Source organism: Amblyomma mixtum, chromosome 3 (assembly GCF_055824585.1).
Source record: "Amblyomma mixtum isolate Tamu chromosome 3, ASM5582458v1, whole genome shotgun sequence".
Classification (NCBI taxonomy): domain Eukaryota; kingdom Metazoa; phylum Arthropoda; class Arachnida; order Ixodida; family Ixodidae; genus Amblyomma; species Amblyomma mixtum.
Window position 1 is genome coordinate 330,666,989 of NC_143014.1, and position 19,761 is coordinate 330,686,749.

Consider the following 19,761-nt stretch of genomic DNA (forward strand, 5'->3'; position numbering starts at 1 on the left):
CGGTGTCTAGTATGTTTCTACTGACAGCAGTACATAGAAAGCAGTAAGGAAATTGTATGAACTTCCTATCAACGAATGTTAATAGAATATGCTCAGCTAAGGAAATGTGAGTGTAATGTTTGTTTCGTGTTAAAGGTTGTTTTAATAGCTTTGAAGTGTTCGCCTACATGATTTGAGGCATCTATTCGCATGACCAAAAATGTTTTGTCACTTTCTAGAGTATTTCTGCTCACAGCAGTCCGTAAAGTACATAAAGTATTAAAATGGAATATATCTTCTGTTTTAAAACGTTTTCACATATCCTGATTACATTCCAAACGCATTTGCTTCGAATAATGTTGGTCGCTTTTCGATATAGTGAAATTGTTGACTAGCTGCAACAGATTCCACCATGCAATCAGGTAAGATATCGTCACGATTATGCGAACAAGATAGTGTTAATCACCTCGAACACCATGCAGTTTGTTACTTCTCTCAACGTGTCAAACTGCACCCAGATTTTCTAGTAACATTCTATTGACAGGAGTAAATACAAAGAAGTAACAGTCTACCAACTTTGTATTGATAAAGGTGCATAGAATGTAAAAATTATTTTCTAGTAACTTTCTATTGACAGGAGTACATACAAAGAAGTAACTTCTACCAACGTTGTATGAACAATTGTTGATAGAATGTAAAAGTTACTACAAGGTTACTAGAGTCAATAGAATGTTAATACAAATTCTAAAGAAAGTTGATATCCATTTTTGTAAGGGTTGGCGTAGCGTCGTCTGCACAACGCTTTCCGCAGCGCCTTCTGTCCTGGCACAAGCCTACAAACCCGCATGAAGGAGGAACAACGACAACAACAAAAACAAAACTGCGGAGGGAGCTTATGGTGACAGCCTTGAACCCTAGCCATAAAAAGTAAAAAATAGTAAAACTGAGTGAGTCGGTCCGCGCTTCGCCGCGTGTTTCGAACAAAACCGACTTCCGCCCCTCCGGTCGTGAAACGATGGGGAGGCCTAAAAAAAAATGAAAAGGTGGCTAGCTAACGGCGGATGACAAACAGATGTATGAAAGGATGCGCTCGCTAACAAGTTTAGGTGGTCGAGCCCCCCCCACCCCTCAAATTGACCGGGTAGCAAGCAAAAACCAAGAAAAGAATCCTATTCAAGGTGGGGCCATGACGTAGCCTTGTGACGCACTCCCCGAGACACCACGCCTCCGGTTAACATCGGAGGAGGAAGGGTGATTTTGCCTTGCCGAGCCTACTCGACGAGGCGCGGGAGAGAAAAATCTCGAGGAGGGAGCAGAAGGAGAGGAGGCTCGCTCCAAAAGAGGTAGTGAGTGTTTTTGACCAGGGGTTGGTCAGTTGCCCTTTAATAAAAACATCCCTGCTTTACATTTGGTTCCTTTTGCAGAACAGTAACATAGCAGCCGGGATATTTGGGATAAGTATTAATCGCATATTTTACCTCTGTACGGTAGATTTAGCTTACATTAGGACTTATCTAAAAGTGATTCCCAGCCGCCGCGGTGGCTCAGCGGTTATGGTGCTCGGCTGCTGACCCAAAAGACGCGGGTTCGATCCCGGCCGCGGCGGCTAGAATTTCTTTCGAGGAGAAATTCTAGAGGCCCGTGTACTGTGCGATGTCAGTGCACGTTAAAGAACCCCAGGTGGTCGAAATTTCCGGAGCCCTCCACTACGGCGTCTCTCATAGCCTCAGTCGCTTTGGGACGTTAAACCCCATAAACTAAACTAAACTAAAAGTGATTCCCTGAAACTTTCTCAACCGTGAGTTTACAAAAGTTATTGAATCAGGCTGAATATTCAAGCTGGTTTGCGATTTGTTGTGTTTTTACTGATCAACGATATTTCTCTCGTCTTCTATTGCTAGCATTCAGAATTTACATCTGGGCACGCGAGCCGCCGCGGGCATTCAAATATGAACGTTATAGCTTAACGTGTAACTTACTCGCAGCTGAAATCGAAGATGAAAGTTGCAGCTAGTACAACCTGCAAATGTCCCAGAGTTTATGGTAAATTGAAAGGTACAGCGTAACTGCCAGAAAGTACACAGCATGTTGCAACTCAAAACTATCTGTGCACAAAGTTTCTAAAATGTGCACTTCTAGTATGGGTTACCATGAATGGAGTGTAGACGGCATGCGAAGCAACCGCAACTCGCGTGCATCATGAGGAAAAGCAGAGCAAAAGTTGTTTCGCGACCTTAGTAAGGTTCAAGTAATAAATCTGCGGATAAAACCGCAGGTTCTTGCTCATTTGTGTTCTCTGACAGCATATGCATGAGTTTTCGCAGCTAAGTATCTCGCCTCTCGTCGATGTCCACCATTCGGGAGGTCATACATTCTTGCGTGGCGTGGCAAAAGAGTTGCGCATTTCCTGAACAAGAAAACCGCGTGGGTGCGATTCCTGATTTGAACTTAGATTGCGATGTCCACTTAATACAGAAAAGCGCTAGTTGTGGATTGGATTGTGGAGTTTTAAATGGACAATACAGAGAATTGTGAAACTAAGCAATGCATATATTATTCCTAGGGAACACTGCCGACATTCTCTTGTACGGAGAAATGAGGCTGCGTTGCTAAGAAAACCGCAAATTAATGTCCAGAAACCATTCCAGATTCAAAGCACCCGCGAAAAATGAACTGCCGGGACGTGATTTGTATGAAGTATTTGCAATCCGACCAATAATAGGCGCGACTTCCAAAGACACTTCCAAAGTGCAAGCCACATTGGCCTCAGACATTGAAAGACAGTTCTCTGCTGCATCGCGTGCGTCTGCTCCTCATTGCAAGTTCCGGGGATGCGAAAGACGCTACGTGAAGTTATCGAGGGCAGCCGCAGTCTGGAGAAGAAACTGCGAACCGCATTCGCGCATGTATGCTTCGACGAGGATAGGGCGAGCGTGTGGCCTTGGTACGTTGTGCGCTGCCGTGGAATGTATACACGTACACATCAAGGAGTCCTCAAAAGCACGGGAGCAGCTGTCACCCTTTAACGTATTCATGCAACACCACATCTGAGTGAAAAAATGCACGCGCATTTCTCATCAAACGGCGCACTGCACTGTCAATCATCGCACGTTTGTTTGCTAACTGCGTGGTGTGATCGCATACGACCCCTGTGATTGACTCCGCTGTAGTCGCTGGTGGATCTACCGTGTCCCCGGTCTGCCGCGAGACTCTAGTGAGGAGGATGACGGATCATCCGTAATATTCTGTATCATCTGGCTCAGCTTCCTGCATTGGTTCGGATGACTCGGGCTGTTTGTCCTCTAATTCTTGAATTTTGCGCGCTAGAATTTGGTTCTGGCGCCTCAGCTCCTCTACCTGCTGCTGTAGGTCGGTTTCGGTACGGGGAGAAACGGGTAGGGGGCCCGCGGACTGCCCTACGCCAACTGCTCACCTGTGGTTGGACGGGTGCCAAGGGCGCGAAGTCCCTGGCGTTGAGGACCGGGGCACCGCCTGGGTCGCAGATTGACAGGTTTCGATGGCCCGGTTTGGGGCTTGGGTTCCTTACTGCTGGCGCTTTCTTGGCATTGGGGGGAGAAGCCTGCTTGGGCAGCGTCTTTGTCTTCGGCTTGGATGCGGATGGGAAGCTCGGTTTGATGGCTTCCCGGAACCGTCCGACGCAGCCAGGAGCTCCGGTTGCGTGGCCGCCTCCGCAGATGAGGCCGCTGGAAACACATTCATGTTCCACATGGCTGTCAGGAGTGGCACCAGGAACCTGGACCCCGCAGCGTTTGCAACGCCCGGGCTGCGGTCGCGGGCACGCAGCGCCCGATGGCCCACTGTGCTATAGCGGTGGCATGCAGGCACTGTCTTCTTGTACAGGCGAACAGGGAGCCGTTCGTAGCTGTACAACACCGTCCGTGGCACCTTGGTTCCCGCGAAGGTGATCACCGCAACCGGGGTTCCCCCCAGCTTGCGCATAGACACCACATTTGGTTCCGCACTAAGCTTGCGTTTGACGCTTTCGGACGTTCCGTCTGGCGAAACAGTCACGACGCCTCGACAGAACGCACCGGAGAGTTTGGGGTGTCCCCGGAATGGTAGCTAGCGTTCCCCTAGCGGCAGCATAATATCCCGTAGTAGCTTCTCCGCAGCATCTTCTGATTTCAGCGCACATACTAACACGTTTTGGTCCCAAACGGGCCACACCGCAAGACTCGCATTTGCATCGTCCCCGAGGATGCTGCTGATTGCCGCGCCGGCTTGTCCAGGGCGAAAAGTTGGCTTGAGATCGTTCGTGTTTCACGGTTTGAGCACCACGATGATGTCCTTTTCGAGGCATGTTCTGCGGCCGCCACCGGAGTTGCATGGAGTGCTTCGAGGCTGCGTTCAGGGCATACGCCCTGCGTATGCGCAGAGCTAGCCGGCGCCTGTTGCTGGGCGGCACCAGCACCAGCGTCCCTCGATGCCCCCGCCGCGTTCTTTCCGCGCCAGACGCGGACCATATCCTGAAGGTATTCGTCCTCGGTTGGTAGAGGTTCCTCGCCTTGAGTCGCATCCTCGGATTAATTGGTGTCCATTGTTACGATCCGCAAGGTCTGCGGGTCGTACCCGATGACTTGATTGGGAGCCGTCAGAGCCGAGGGATCCCAGGTGGCAGGGACAGGTGGCACATGTCCTGTAAAAAAAAGACTCGCCATCAGCTAGCAGGCGTGAAGGACAAGTTACCAAAGGAAATTTTGTTTGTTTATGGGGTTTACGTCCCAAAGCGACTAAGGCTATGAGAGACGCCGTAGTGGAGGGCTCCGGAAATTTCGACCACCTGGGGTTCTTTAACGTGCACTGACATCGCACAGTACACGGGGCTCTAGAATTTCTCCTCCAAAGAAATTCCAGCCGCCGCGGCCGGGATCGAACCCGCGTCTTTTGGGTCAGCAGCCGAGCACCATAACCGCTGAGCCACCGCGGCGGCACCAAAGGAAATTTACCCGGAGTTGTTAACGAAATCCTCTGCGCGGACTGTAACGGCGTCTACATCCGGGAATCAGGAAGTTGCAGGAAGCGATTGCAACAACACGCGTGGGACGTAAAGAAAAAAAATTGTAAAAACTCTTTAGCACAGCACGCCGTCGTGAATGACCGAAATAGTGACTGCGACCAGGCAAGAATCGCCGCAACTGGAAAACTGACAGCATTATGGCTGCATCTAGAATCCCTGATCAAAGATCACGTCACACATGTTGAACCTAAACGACGAAATCTAAACCCGATCGACGCACGCTATTTGCGGAGATTATTCAAGCCTATTTAAACAAACCACTTTTTTCGATGTATTCATTGTTAACAAGGCTTTCGTCCTGAATGCCAAAACGTCAGCAACGATCCTTTCTACTGGTCGGCGTCTTTCGTTTTCAAAGATACATTCCCAGCCAGATGGGATTCCGTCACACTTAATTCCCTAGCTCATGAAAACGGTGTTTTCGATAAAAAAGATATTCGCTATCAGGCGAGCCTATCCTATCAGTCCTACCTGACTTACCGCCGTATTCCAGAACGCAACTTAAGCTCCGACTTAAGTTCCGACTTAAGCTCCGACTTAAGTGGCGAAGAAAGTTTAGAAAACGGCACTTAAGTCCCACTTATGAAAGTAGTACTTTTAGATGTAAGTAGGCACCATGGGAACGAGGCTATGCAAACATTTACGCAAAACTAATAAATTTACGAACAAATAAAGAACAGACGCGCCAAAAGAACACTGCTAATACATAGTACAAATGTCAAGAAACATTTTAACAACAACAAAAAGTTTTTTTTGGCTAACTTTGGAGAACTATTATTATTTGTCTGGCCACAAACGCAGACGTCACTATAGTAACGCGCGTAGCACTGCTGCTCATGTCGACGTCGGAGTCTTCCCGCTCGCGAGCTTGCCTCGATAGCATCATCGCCAGCATCGCCAGCTCTTTTTTCACAGTATTCATTGCTCTTGGACATTTTAATTGTAAATTCACTGTTTGTATTGTATATATTTTTCGTTTGATATTTTTGTTAGTGTATAGAATTTGTAGCGTGTTCTGTTTTCTGTAGTGTGCTTTATTCTTTTGCGGTGTGTTGCGACGCGCGCGCGATGGAGAGATCAGAGAGGCTCAAGATTAACTTCTCCGCAATGGAGCGAGCTATTCTCATTGAGCTCGTCGAGAGGAACAAGGTTCTGGAGAACAAAAAAACCGACGCCGTGTCCGTCGCGAGAAAGAAGAAGGAATGGGAACTAATAGAGAGGCAGTACAACTCCCAGCACAACGTGCGCCCGCGAACGTGGCTCCAGCTCAAAGTGCTGGGAGAATTTGAAGGCCAAGTGGAAGAAAGGGAGGGAGTGCGGACAACACGCGGAAAATTTTTAAGACAGGTGAGTACTGTTTTTTTTTCATCCTTTATTTTTTATTTTTTGCTGAATAATTGACAGTTTCGGTCCCAGATTACAAAAGTACTGCTCCTATTGCTTGCTGCATGCATAGCAGTCTCCTTATGTATTTCCAGAGTCGTCACGAAGGCTAAAGTCTTGTATTAATAACGTTGTGCAACGGCATGGAAGCTTACAACCACTGTGGCGAGCTCTTCCGCGTCTAGGTAATGCTTACAGTTAGGATCACGGTATCATAGCATAAAACTCTAAACAGGTGCATTGAGAAATATCGTGCAGCTCATTCAGTTACAGGTGCTGCCAGTTATGTTGCTGTGCGTATTCGCCGCCACAGTTTCCATCTAACTTTCGCGCACCCGCAGTTTGGAATGAGTGGCTGTGTTTCACCCGGCGAGTTTACGAAACATACGCAATTATCGTGCGTCTTTCACAAAAAAATTCTGTGTGGGGGTATAAACATGGGCGCTTTCGTCGCTTCGCAGCGCATGAATTCCGAAAACTACTTTGGTGCTCATATCCAATGTATACCTAGCGTTTACGAATATTCACCGAGTGATTTTCCCAATGGTCTTAACAGCGCTTTCTGTGATTACACAGGCGGCGGCTCAGCTGCCCCGAGCCAGCTCACCGACGAGCTGCAGAGAGTCCGCGCTGTCGCCTCCCACATGGGGGTTCGCTTGGCGAACCCCTTTGACAGCGACCGCGACCGCCACCAAGAGACTGCAGGCTCAGAGCCCCGGCCTACACCGTCGGTGGCCGCCCTGCTTTCGCAGACGCAAGAGACTGCAATTCCAGGAGCCAGTGGTATTACTTTTGTATTTATATTGTACTGCAAGCTCCGAAAATATATTTGAAATAATGTTTCTTAGAATACATATTCTGTGCATGTACTGTTTTTGTGTTTTTATGCTTAGATAATTAGATGAAACTCTGCAGCAAAATCAATTGGAGCCTCCCTGCCTTGCACTTGTGCGTTACCAGTTTTTCTGTGTTGTGTTGTGTTGGGTTTATTGGCGCATAAGCAGCTAAGGCTATCATGCGCCAAGAACAAGGTATGGAAAGATTGGCTTGAGCAGAGTGTGACAACAAAGTTGATAAAAACGGTGGTGTAAAGGGCCTAAAAGTTATTTTTATTACCTGGCTGATTAAATACAAACTTTTTACAAATGGCTGTTTGCAGAAGCTTTTAAAAGTTGGTTAACCTCCGTGGACATCCTTGGCTTGCCAAGGATCTCGAGGTCCCCAACTACTCAGATAAAAACCTCAGCCTCCTTCTCAGGACTGAGAAAGTGGCTGAGGTGTACCGTTCTAAGTAGAGAAGCACAGGGTCGAAACATTACAGGTTTTGAAGAACACCGGCTTCCCTTAAAAAGCTAAAAACATCAAGTATACTAACGAGTGCATATTCGCTAAAATCAACGCTGGATGAAATGGGATATGTTCTTTGTAAAATGTAGCAAAATATTTTTTTCTTAATGATTCAAGTTTTGTGCATGATAGTAGTATGTGGTTTACGGTAAGTTCATGTCCGCATTGCTCGCAAACAGGTTTGTCTTTCTTTGTTTGCAGGAAGTTGTGTGTGAGATGTGTGTGTCCTATACGGAGACGGCATAAAATAACTTCGATGAATCGTTTTTGGTGTGAGCATGATTTCCATTCGTCTAGAATGGGTTTTACTAAATGTAGCTTATTATTTCTTTCGATATTCCATTGCGACTGCCATTTATTTCTTAGCTTGCACTGTACCAACTTCATACAATCATTGTAGGGGATGTTCACTTTCTTTATTTCTTTGTTCCGAGCTTTTCCAGCACATTCATCTGCTTTCTCATTGCCAGTGATTCCATGTGGCTGGGAACCCAGCAAAATTTTATTTCTTGTCCCTGTATTGTGGCGCTTGTTATGTTGTGTATGATATCCCCAATTAGTGGTGTCACTGCATTGCTATGGTGAAGTGAGGTTAGTATGCTCAGAGAATCAGTGTAAATGATGCTGTTCTGAATGTTCTCATTTATTATTTTTTCTACAGCTACCGAGACTGCGTAACACTCGGCAGTGAAAATGGATGCACACTCAGGTACCCGTACTATTTTTTCCCAATTTTTCTGAACGACAGCACTTCCGACGTAGTGTGCTGATTTTGATCCATCAGTATAAAATGCTTCATATTTGCCGTACTTTTCATTTAGTGCTAAATATTCTTGTAATATCTGCTCGTGCGGTGTATGTTTTTTCCGAAATTGTGTTAATGTCAAGTCGCACACAGATGGGAGGCAGTACCAAGGCGGGAGTGGATCAGGTTTGCGGGCAATATTAGGTAATATGTTCATTATGTCTAGTTCTTGGCATTTCTCTTCAAAGCGGAGAAGAAGTGGTCTGATTGCTAGAGGTTTGTTGGTAAACAGTGTTCGAGATGGGCACTTTGTAACGAGCGGGTAACAGATGTGTCTAGGCTGGGAACGGATCTTTAAAATGTATGTGCATGTGAGCATTGTTCTTCTGTCTGCTAGTGGTGGTTCATTGGTTTCCACGTAAAGGCTTTTTATGGGTGATGTCCTGTAAGCACCAATTGAAAGACGCAAACCCATATTGTGCACAGGGTCCAGTCGCTTCAAGTACGATGGCCTTGCTGATCCATACACTATGCAGCCATAATCTAAAACGGAACGTACTACAGAGCGATAAATCTGTAGAAGGCATACCCGGTCAGAGCCCCAGTGTTTGCGTGAAAGGACTTTCAGTATGTTCAGTTATAGCGACGCTTTCTTCTTTAGTGCGTTTATGTGAGGCAGGAAGTAAGCCTCGTTTGAGTGAAAAAAGTAAGGCTACTGTTTTCTGTGGTGAGAACTGGAAACCATTCTTTTCTGCCCATGTTGCCAGTTTGTTGATTGTAAGTTGTACTTGTCTTTCACATGTAGATATATTGGAAGATGTGCACGCTATCTGAAGATCGTCGACATAGACTGAATATGTTATGGACCTTGGTATAATTTTGTTAAGAGAATTCATTTTTACAATAAAAAGGGTTGTGCTTAAAATACACCCTTGAGGCACTCCATTTTCCTGAATAAAATCCCTCGAAAGGGTTGAGCCTAGACGGACATTAAATGAACGGTTAGTCAAAAAGTCTTTAATGGAGTTCAGTATTCTGCCACGGATGCCAAGCTCAGCTAAGTCCTGGAGGATCCCGAACCTCCAGGTAGTATCATATGCTTTTTCTAAATAAAAAAAGACGCTAAGACAGTGTTGCTTGTGTATAAAAGCTTCTCTGACAGTTTTTTCAACGCGGACTAGGTGGTCTGTAGTGCAGCATCCCTTTTTAAATCCACACTGATGGATATCAAGAAGTTCACCAGATTGAAGAACAAAGGTTAGTCTTATATTTAGGACACTTTCGAAGGATTTGGCAAGGCAACTAGTCAGGGCTATGGGTCTATAACTGCTAGGAGAAGTTGGGGGTTTACTAGGCTTAAGAAGCGGTACAATAATAGCTTTCTTCCAGGCTTCCGGTATTTTCCCAGACATGAAAATTGTGTTGAAGAATCTTAAAAGTGCGTCCACGGCTGGCTCGGAAAGATGTGCAAGCATTTCATAATGTATTTCGTCGGGTCCTGGAGCAGTTTTTTTGCCGGCAGATAGTATTTTATTGATTTCTTGGAGGGTAATTAGACATTTGTATTTTTCATTTGTGCCTCCACTTGTTGGGAGCCTCTGTTTTTCGGCTGTGTTTTTGTATTTTAAAAAAGACTGTGTATAGTGAGATGAACTTGAAACTGCGGCGAAATGTTCCCCTAGTATGTCTGCCTGTTCCTCTATGCTTGTTTGTGTGCCGGGTGTTGTTAAAAAAGGAATTGTGAAGGGTGAAAAGTTTCCATTTAATTTGCGAACCTGCTCCCACATTTTTTTAGATGTCATCTGACTGTTAATGGATGATACATAACTCTGCCATGATGCTTTTTCGGCACTGCGACGGACGTACCGAGCTTTGGCTCTTGCCTTCTTAAAATTAACGAGATTTTCATGTGTCGGATACCAGCGAAATTTACCCCAAGCTCTGTTTTGTAGTTTTTTTGCTTCCTTGCAGTCTTTTGTCCACCATATTTTATGATTTTGTTGCACCACTCCTGACGACTGTGGAATAGCTGTGAGTGCGGCAGTTATGATACAATTAGTGAACTTTTCATTTATCTGGTCGATGGAGAGATTATCTAAAAGTATATTTTCTAAATTTGCCTTTGCTCTAAAAAGTGACCAGTTGGCGAGGTGAAGCTTCCAGCGCCGTGGCCTTGTGGGGATTATTTCGGGTGGGGATGTTAAAGTGATTAGTATAGGGAGGTGGTCACTGCCATATGGGTTGTCAATGACATCCCATTTAAAATCATTAAAAATAGAAGGGGAGCTAAAAGACAAATCTAAAAAGGTCATTTTCCCCGAGGCAGGGGAGCAGTAGGTGGCTTTCCCTGTATTTAAAAGACATACATTGTTTGTGAGGATAAAATCTTCGATTATTTGACCCCTAGAGTCAGTGCTCGCTTCCCCAAAAAGGGGAGTGAGCGTTAAAGTCCCCAACTACTAGATACGGTTCTGGAAGTTCATTGATAAGTTCTTGTAAATCGTGGACTGTTAATGTAGAATGTGGAGGAATATATACAGAACAGATAGAAATTGTTTTATAGCTGACGACACTGACCGCAACGGCTTCAAGTTTTGTTTTGAGTTTTATTTCTCGAGCAGGAACGCCGCTTTGTACGATAATCGCGACGCCTCCAGAGAGTCTATTTGCCTGCTCACGATCGCGTCTAAAAGTTTTATAATGCTTCAGGATGTTCATATGTTGTGGACCTAGATTGGTTTCCTGGAGACATAAGGCTACGGGTGACATTGACCCTAAAATGTTTTTTATGTCATCGTAATTTCTCAATATTCCTCTACAGTTCCACTGAACTAGAAAAGCCATGTTTATGTTTTGGGGTAGGAGCAACGAGAGGTTTACTTATGTTCTGGGGCCGTTATGGTATCCCTGCCTTTTTTCCGCTCAAGAGAGCTGTTCCGCCGCTGTAAAGCAGGCGGGCTGGGAGTTTGGTCCATCGCCTCGGAAGAGGTGCTGGACGACCGCGAAGAAGCCGCGGGTGTGTGGGTGTCAGGCCTCCCCCGACGGGGGGAAGTCCTGCGTGATGCTGACCTGTGGGCCGGCACTCCCTGGCTTGTAGTTGGCAGAGCAGCTTTCGCTGTCTCGGCCTGGGGCGTGGATGGCACTGCCACAGGCGCGGTGGAAGTGGCCGCGGCGGGTGCCGGAGTGCTGTGTGGTGCTACGCCCCTGCGCACCACATCAGCGAAGTTTGGTTTCGCTGTGAAAGAGAATGTATTTGTCATTGCAAAACGCCTTCTGGCTTCTTTAAATGAAATGTTTTCTTTTGTCTTGACGGTGATGATTTCTTTTTCCTTTTTCCAGGACGGACACGCCCTGGAGTACGCAGCGTGGTCGCCTTCGCAGTTTGCGCAGCGTAGTGCTGCGTCGCATTCCTCAGACTGGTGGTCCTTTGATGAGCATTTCGCGCAGGTTTTGCGGCCGCGGCAGCTCTGTGAGCCATGGCCAAACTTCTGGCAATTGAAACAGCGACGGGGATTGGGTATGTAATGCCTTACGTTGACTTTCAAGTATCCGACATCTATTGTTTCGGGCAAGCTGCTGGTGGTAAATGTGAGCACCATGTGTTTGGTGTCTATTTCCTTGTTATCTTTGCGGATTTTGATCCTGTGGACATCAATTACATTTTGTTCGGATAGTCCTTCAAGCATTTCAGTTTCTGTTAGGTGGATAAAGTCAGCCTCTGAGATCACGCCTTTGACTGTGTTGAGGGATCGGTGGAGAGTCACGGAGACAGAGATGTCCCCTATGGAATCGATGTTTGAGAGTTTTGAGCATTGGATGCTCTCACGCAGTTCGAGGAGTAGGTCGCCACTGGCCATTTTTGATACCTTGTAGCCAGGCCCCAAGGTATCTGTTAAGCATTTGGTAACAAGGAATGGGGATATGATTCGGGCTTGCTTTTCTTCACCGTTACTGTGTATAACATGGAACATAGTGAAAGTCGGTTTCTTTTTCATGAAAAAGTCTGCTGCTTCGTTCCGCACTCTTTTAAGAGAGCGATCAAGTTTGGAAAGGGGGGGAGCCATAAAAAAGTGATGTTTTTCGGTCATGGTGCCAGCCACCCACCATGGAGTCCAACAAGGGGACGCGACAGGAACTTGAAAGCAAGTCCTGCCCACGCCAGCTGTACACCTTAACTATAACCTAATATGACTCAACTCAGGGTAGTTGGTCACACACGGTTAACCCTCGCCGCCAGGAAAAAGAGGAAAAAACCAAGAAGGGAAGAGGATACAGGAAAGTTGTAAGAAAGGAAATAGGAAAGTGTCAGATAGAGGGGAGTACAGGAAAAGGCGACTGCCGATTTCCTCCGGTCGGGTCAGGCCGGAGGTGCCGTCTACAGGAAGCTGGGGCCAAAGTGGTGTGTTGCCTCCGCCGAGGGGCCTTAAGGGTCCAAACGCTCGGCATCGGCTCAACCACCAGGATCCCCCTTTCCCCGGACACGGCGATGCCACGCACGGCTAAGCGCGGATGCTCGGGTCCGTGGTGACGCATTGTTCACCATCATCCCCCTGCGGGGATGTCCCTGCGGATGCTCGGGTTAACCCCGTGGTGTCGCCACTCACCAACGTCTGCATGCTGCAGACGCCTCCCTGCGGGGACCAGTTTTTCTGTTGTGAGCTGCTTCCGTACTTTACATGTCATTTTTCTCTGTGCATAAGAGCTCTCCTGTTATTACAGTGTGCACACCATCTGTAGCCATGTTCAATTTTTATGCGGCATCTGTGTTGCCTTGGCCTGTCATTAAAATATTGGTCTGTGCGACCAAAACTGGCAAAGCTACAGCTAAGAGGTGCAAATTGACTGGATGAACACATTTGCCAAGTTGGTCGTCCAAACAGCATGACTGGCAGTGCATGTGACAAATGTATTCCGGAAATGTTTCCCTTCAAAGCAGGCAATGTCCATGTTTTATGCTCCCTGCTATGTCACATAACCTCTGAAGTATTGATTGAGTCACTGCATGACTCAAAATGGCAAAATGTCACCTAAAGGACTTTGAAAGCAACAAATGCTAGTGTGAACGAAAAGTGCAGAATGCATTTCAAGTACCCACTTTATTGTAAACCATTCAAAGGCTAAGGTGGCCTACAGTACTAGCAAATATTGAACAATGTTTCTTGATCCAAATTGACATTTCATTGGATTTGCCTTTGTTGCAAGGTCTAATAGCAAGCACTTCCTCCGCATAAGGTGATGCAGACGACCAGCTGTGGTCCTGGCACTACCCGAGCCCGCAGCAAGATGCAGAAATGGAGGAGCAATCCATGAATTCAGCAGCTGCTCCTGCCACTCCGCCTGCACCACGTGCTCCACCTGCACCAGCTGCTGTGCCTGCACCAAGCACCTCATCCGAGTCAGCCACACCGGCAGTCGCAGCAGCTTCGGTGCTTCCTGCTGCCTCTGCAGCAAGGGCAGGAGGTACCAGCCGCACTGCCGCAAGCACACAGAAGCAGTCGCTAGCTCATCAGGAGCTAGCGGCTCGCCTCAGTGCTGTGTCATCAGACAGGGCAGAAAGGACAAAGGAGCACCGGCTCCGTATGAGGCTCTTGAGAGCCGAGCACCGGGACAAGCTGGCCAAAAGAGCAGAAACCCATCAATTAGAGATCGAAAAATGAAAGTTAAAAAATGAAATTAGGAAGTCGAAAAAGATTCTTTTAGACTTGAAAATTAAAGCTCTAAAGGGCGAACTTTGAGGAGGATGTGGTAGGGGTGTGGTTGGAGGTGGGGCAGGGGGGAGGTTACTGCACCTGTCAATAACTGTCGCCAGGATGCCTGAGGGAAGGGATGAAAGGGTTGGTTGGTTGGTTTATGGCGTTTAACGTCCCAAAGCGACTCAGGCTATGAGAGACGCCGTAGTGGAGGGCTCCGGAAATTTCGACCACCTGGGGTTCTTTAACGTGCACTGACATCGCACAGTACACGGGCCTCTAGAATGAAAGGGGGGATACAATGAAGGAGCCGGATAAAGTCAACATAATGCTAGACTCTCCAATGTTCTTTGACGTGCACTGACATCGCATAGAACACAGGAGTCTTTGCACTTTGCCTCTATCAAAATGCAGCTGCCAGAGCCGAGAGCCAAATACCATACCCTGAGCCATAGCAATAGGTGCAAAATTCTTAACCTCTTAAGGCTGGCTTGAATTTCAATCTTTCCCAGCTTCTGTTATGTGCTTTTCATTACGAAATGTTTCTGATGTTTCGGGCAGTCAAGCTGCCGTGGTGCTTCAGTGGTTATGGCACTCGGCTGCCGACCCTAAAGGTGCAGGTTCGATCCCGGCCGTGTTTTGTGTCCTTCTGTCCTTATTGTTTTTGTCCTTAGCCACGATTGTCCCAGGCAGTGCAGTAACTGTACTGATGAATGTGCTTGGCAAGAATGTTTGATGCTTCATTGCACTTGGTAGCGTACTTTTGACGCGCTTTCAGTTGTACAGCAAATAACCATTTCACCTATGAAACCAGTGCCGCAGTCTCTGCTCGGAATGTTATAAGTTATTCCTGAAAACTTTTGCACCTTGTTCCAAGTTTTTATAAAATCACATGTGACAAGTTCAGGTTGTATTTGGAAAATGCATGCGATAGTGCTTCGGTGAAACTGCAAACAATGAAATAGCAGTGTGAATTTTACAGTTGCACTGCTCTGCATTGGGCAAAGAATTTAATTTTTTTTCTTTTTCACCACATGAACAGTTCAACCATTTTTAGACGGTTTTTTAGACGGTTCTCAACGGTTCTCTCGACGGTTCTCAAGATTTTTTTTCAAGCCGTAAAGGAACGGCTTTTCTTCTTGGCCCCTTTCACAATGTGTACGTCATGTTGTGAAAAACAAATAAAATGAATGAATGAATGAATGAATGAATGATGCTGTCTGTCTTGGAGCTTTGTTTTATCAGAGGAAATGTGGTGTGGCTTGGGTCTCCAAAGACGAAAGCATCAATTTCTTTGGCGTGCACAGTGGGTGGGATCTTTCCATACATAGGAAGAAACTCCACTGCTGAATGACTTACGTTGTCATTCAGGAAGGGAAGGCTGTTTTTGCGCTCAATCTTGACTAAACTGCATGCAGGGTCCCACCATATGTGGGACATCTAGGAATCCTGCTACATCCTTTCTCTTATCGATGCAGAAGCAGTCTTCCAACTAACTAAGGGAGGCTTTCGGCGCTGGTATAAAGTTGTCCAGTACAGTCTGTTCAACTGCTTCCACGATGATGTTCACAGTTGTCACCCAATATGGAAGCAGCCATTGCTGTGCCATGCTTCTGCATGTGTAGTTTGGTCTTGGTAGAGAAATATGTGTTCTCAAGACAACGGGAGTAATTCGCACAGTTCTGGGACATTGAAAGGTGTTCAGCCAGCTTGCTTTCTGTCCCAAAAAGGGACGAACTGGCAAAAAGTGGTGATTTGGCTAGTTTGTTGATTACGAATACGGAGAGCAGTGCGAAAAATAGTCAGTGCATGTGTTGTCACTCTTTTCTGTCATGCGTGTGCTTTGCGCTGTTTTCCCTCTTGCAAAACAGGCCTTCTTTGCAGGCTCGTACCACCAGATCCATGGAGTGGCTTGTGCATAGTGACGTCACATTAAGCGACACCATGGCATCTTTGTCGATGAAGTCTGCTTAATTGCTGTTGTTGGTTGTCTTGCTTCCAGTTATTGGGCTCAGCACTTTTTGTCATACCTGGAGAGATGATAGAGTGGAGGCTGTGAAGTCAACGATGGGACGTAATGGAACACCAGGCTTGTGTTTCTGTGGGAGACTGTCGATTGTGGGAGCAGAGCCATTCGTGCATAGCAGCCGATAGTACAGCTGCTTCTTCTCAGCTGGGACCAAATGAAATAACCTTGGGAGTAGTTTTCGAAACTTGCTCTATAGACTGCTGGTAGGATCCTTGAGATGATCGAGCATATTCCCATAGCTCAGGAGCTCTGTCATCTTATCATATTCACTCAAGTTCACCACATCAGAGTCAACAAGAAGCATGGCAATGATATTGTTGCTGTGCGCAATTCTATGATTTGTTTTTCCATGGCCGTGAATCATGTTCCTCGATTTCGAGAGCACACAAGCAGCTTGTCTGTGGGCCTCATTACAAACTTGTGACAGCAGTTTGCCAATAGCCCTTACTGCAGTGCAAGCCACTTTCTTGGGGTCGGCGAGGAATCAGTGTTGGAGTTCATTCCAAGGCCTAAACTGCAAGTTCTATTTTGGTTGGCTGTTAGAAAGACAGATTCAGAATGATGTCCTTATCACACTTTTGTACCTTTGGCCACAACGAATGCAATTTTCTGTGATGCGAAGCTTTGAACTGGCATTTTCTCATATCCGTGACGTATGAAGCTTTATATCCAAAAAAGTTACTTGAAATGACGGGCTTGAGCTAGCGGCTTGCAAAAATCGCTTCTGTGTCTAACACTAATTTTCTGGCCCCACTCATGGATGTGCACAGCGAGTAGGTTTTTCTAAGCTTGCCTAACAATTTGGTGGCCCCATGGTGTTGGCACAGGTGTTTTTAAATGCCGAAATCTGGGCTTCAAATGCCCATTCCTGCAGATTCACTTTGAAATTTGAAGGAAGCTATACACAGTGAGTGACATGGTTTGCCATATATTCGTCATGACATGTGTGCTTTGAGCAACAATTTACATATTCAAGAGCTCGACAAAACTTTGTGGCCAGGTATCGCAATGGAAGTGAAGGAATGCAGTCACTGATCAAAATCATTTGTAGCTGTGCAGTTGGGTGTAGGTGGATGCTAATCAGTGATTCCTGTCTTATTTGAAATCTATATGTCCGTAGAGGATAGCTGTAAGCAAATTGAATGAAATTAGTATTTATTAGTGCCATAAAAAATGATGGTACATACATAGTAATATGCCGCCGAAACTCAAAATCTGAAGGTTTTAACCGGATGCTCGGTGGACCATTTACAAATGTACAACAAATCAAAAAATAAAAATTGGTATTTTTGTATGTCAAGCAAAAGTGTGTCTACGATGTTGAATGACAAGCGCTCTGTGTGCGTGCAAGCCTATAAAGAAGAGAAAAGCTTTGAAGGGGAAACTTGAGACGCCACATTTTATATATGACTGAACAGCAAACAAAACAGCGCACTACACATACACCAAAATAACGCTACAGAAAACACCGCAGTCCTACCATACTAATGGTCCTCACACACAAACCACAAAGTCACACTCATCCAGGCTTGCTACCAAACGCGGGTGGTTCGCATGCTATCTCAGACGTGCAGTACGGACAAACACCCGGGTGATACCTTGTTTCAAGAGACAGCACTGTTCCTTGAGAGTAGTGTTGAGGAGGATCAGGTGAAGGCAGTCGGTGCGGCCACGTCGCCTCAGCTGGCTGTCGCCGTTGAAGCATCCTCGTATCGGTGACAAGGTCTGGGAGGTTAACACCAGCTGCCAGCTGAGTCGTCGTACTGGAGGCATTGACACAGGGCTGGTGTTCCGAAGACGCAGTCAGTGTCGTGATCCACGGGACTGGGGCATCAGCCGGTGGGGACCGCTCCTGGTCAGTACGACTCACGATCGAACACCTCTTGCAGCAGCTGAAGGCTATGCGCCAACGTCCACACCTAGAACGTTCCTCCTCTTGTCCAAGGGCACCACCCCTCCTCTTATAGGTCCACTTCATTTTCTTCTTCTGCCGCGTTTTCGGTATCGTCGTCGTCTTCTCTATCTCTTGCAAAAAAAAGCACTGCACTCTCTTTTCTTCACTCTTCTCTTTCTCTCAAGTGCCACGTGCCAATTAACGTGCCTTTCCTTATGTCCAGCGTTTTACTCATCCCTCTTTTCTTTTTTGCTCGTGACAATGTAACAGTGCATACAAAAAGGAGAAAAATATGATACAGTATGATACAAAAAACGATACAGTACACTCACAGTACAGCACTACTAAAATTATCAAAGCAAGAATACACAGGTACAAGAGAAATATTGCCGCTGCGGTGGCTCAGTGGTTATGGCGCTCGGCTGCTGACCCCAAGACGGGTTCGATCCCGGCCGCGGCGGTCGAATTTCGATGAAGGCGAAATTCCAGAGGCCCGTGTACATCCTTCACACATTACCTCTGCAAGCTCCATGTCCAGCATAGTTATGCCCCTCAATGAAAATACTGGCAATGATCCTGTCTCTGGTTCTAAAACCACTTGCCGAATATACTAGTGCCACTGCGGGTGGCTGCTGGGCTCCTCCAGAGAGGAACAGGCGGAGTATAATCACGAGGGGCATCGTGCTGTGGAGAGGGTGGGACGGGGTCCTTGAGCAGCCGGCCCAAGTTGTGCAGCGCAGCACACGCTGTGATCACAATAGGCACCGTGGCAGTCTTTATCTGAAGTGTCATGTCGAGGCATGGCAACCTTCGCTTCCATACTCCGAAGGCTCGCTCGATGGTGCAGCGTGTTCTTGCCTGTGACTTGTTGTACCTGTAGAAAATAAAAGTTTTTGTTTAATGTAGTGCTGCCTTGTACTTTGTTAAAGCTACAGCTTGAGCTTACTTGTACTGTGGACTCCCTGGTGGCGCGTCATCCTTCAAAGGAGTCATGATGGTTTGGTTTGGTTTATGGGGTTTAACGTCCCAAAGCGACTAAGGCTATGAGAGACGCCGTAGTGAAGGGTTCCGGAAATTTCGACCACCTGGGGTTCTTTAACGTGCACTGACATCGCACAGTACACGGGCCTCTAGAATTTCTCCTCCAAAGAAATTCTAGCCGCCGCGGCCGGGATCGAACCCGCGTCTTTTGCGTCAGCAGCCAAGCACCATAGCCACTGAGCCGCCGCGGCGACTCAAAGGAGTCATGAGATATGGCCTGCACGCATACCCCATATCACCAAGCAGGACACCGGGGATGTCACCCTGTTCGTACTGCACCCTGGCCCGGCTGTTGTAAAAAATGCGGCTGTCATGAGCCGAACCGGGCCAGCTGGCAACCAGGTCCAGAAACTCGAGCTTGGGACCTGTGATTGCCTGCAAAATAAATAAACTAGCGCTAGTAAGATTGACTTGACCTGCACTACGGCCAGAACGTTATTCTGGCATATGGAAGTAAATAGTTTTCGACAGCTGAATAAAAAATGTGCTGCTGAAAGTGTTGAATAAACCACTTGCAAATAACATCAACACTGCCTGTTTGAAGTAATTTTCATTTCTGGACTGGATAAAAATGTTTCAGGAACAATGCACATTTGTCACATACTGTTACATTAT

The 19,761-nt window shown here is 46.7% G+C and overlaps 1 pseudogene; it reads left to right on the forward strand.

Moving 5' to 3' along the window:
- The first annotated feature begins 6,085 nt into the window (after window positions 1-6,085).
- Window positions 6,086-17,930, forward strand: LOC149355942 (uncharacterized; annotated as a pseudogene).
- Window positions 17,931-19,761: the final 1,831 nt, after the last annotated feature.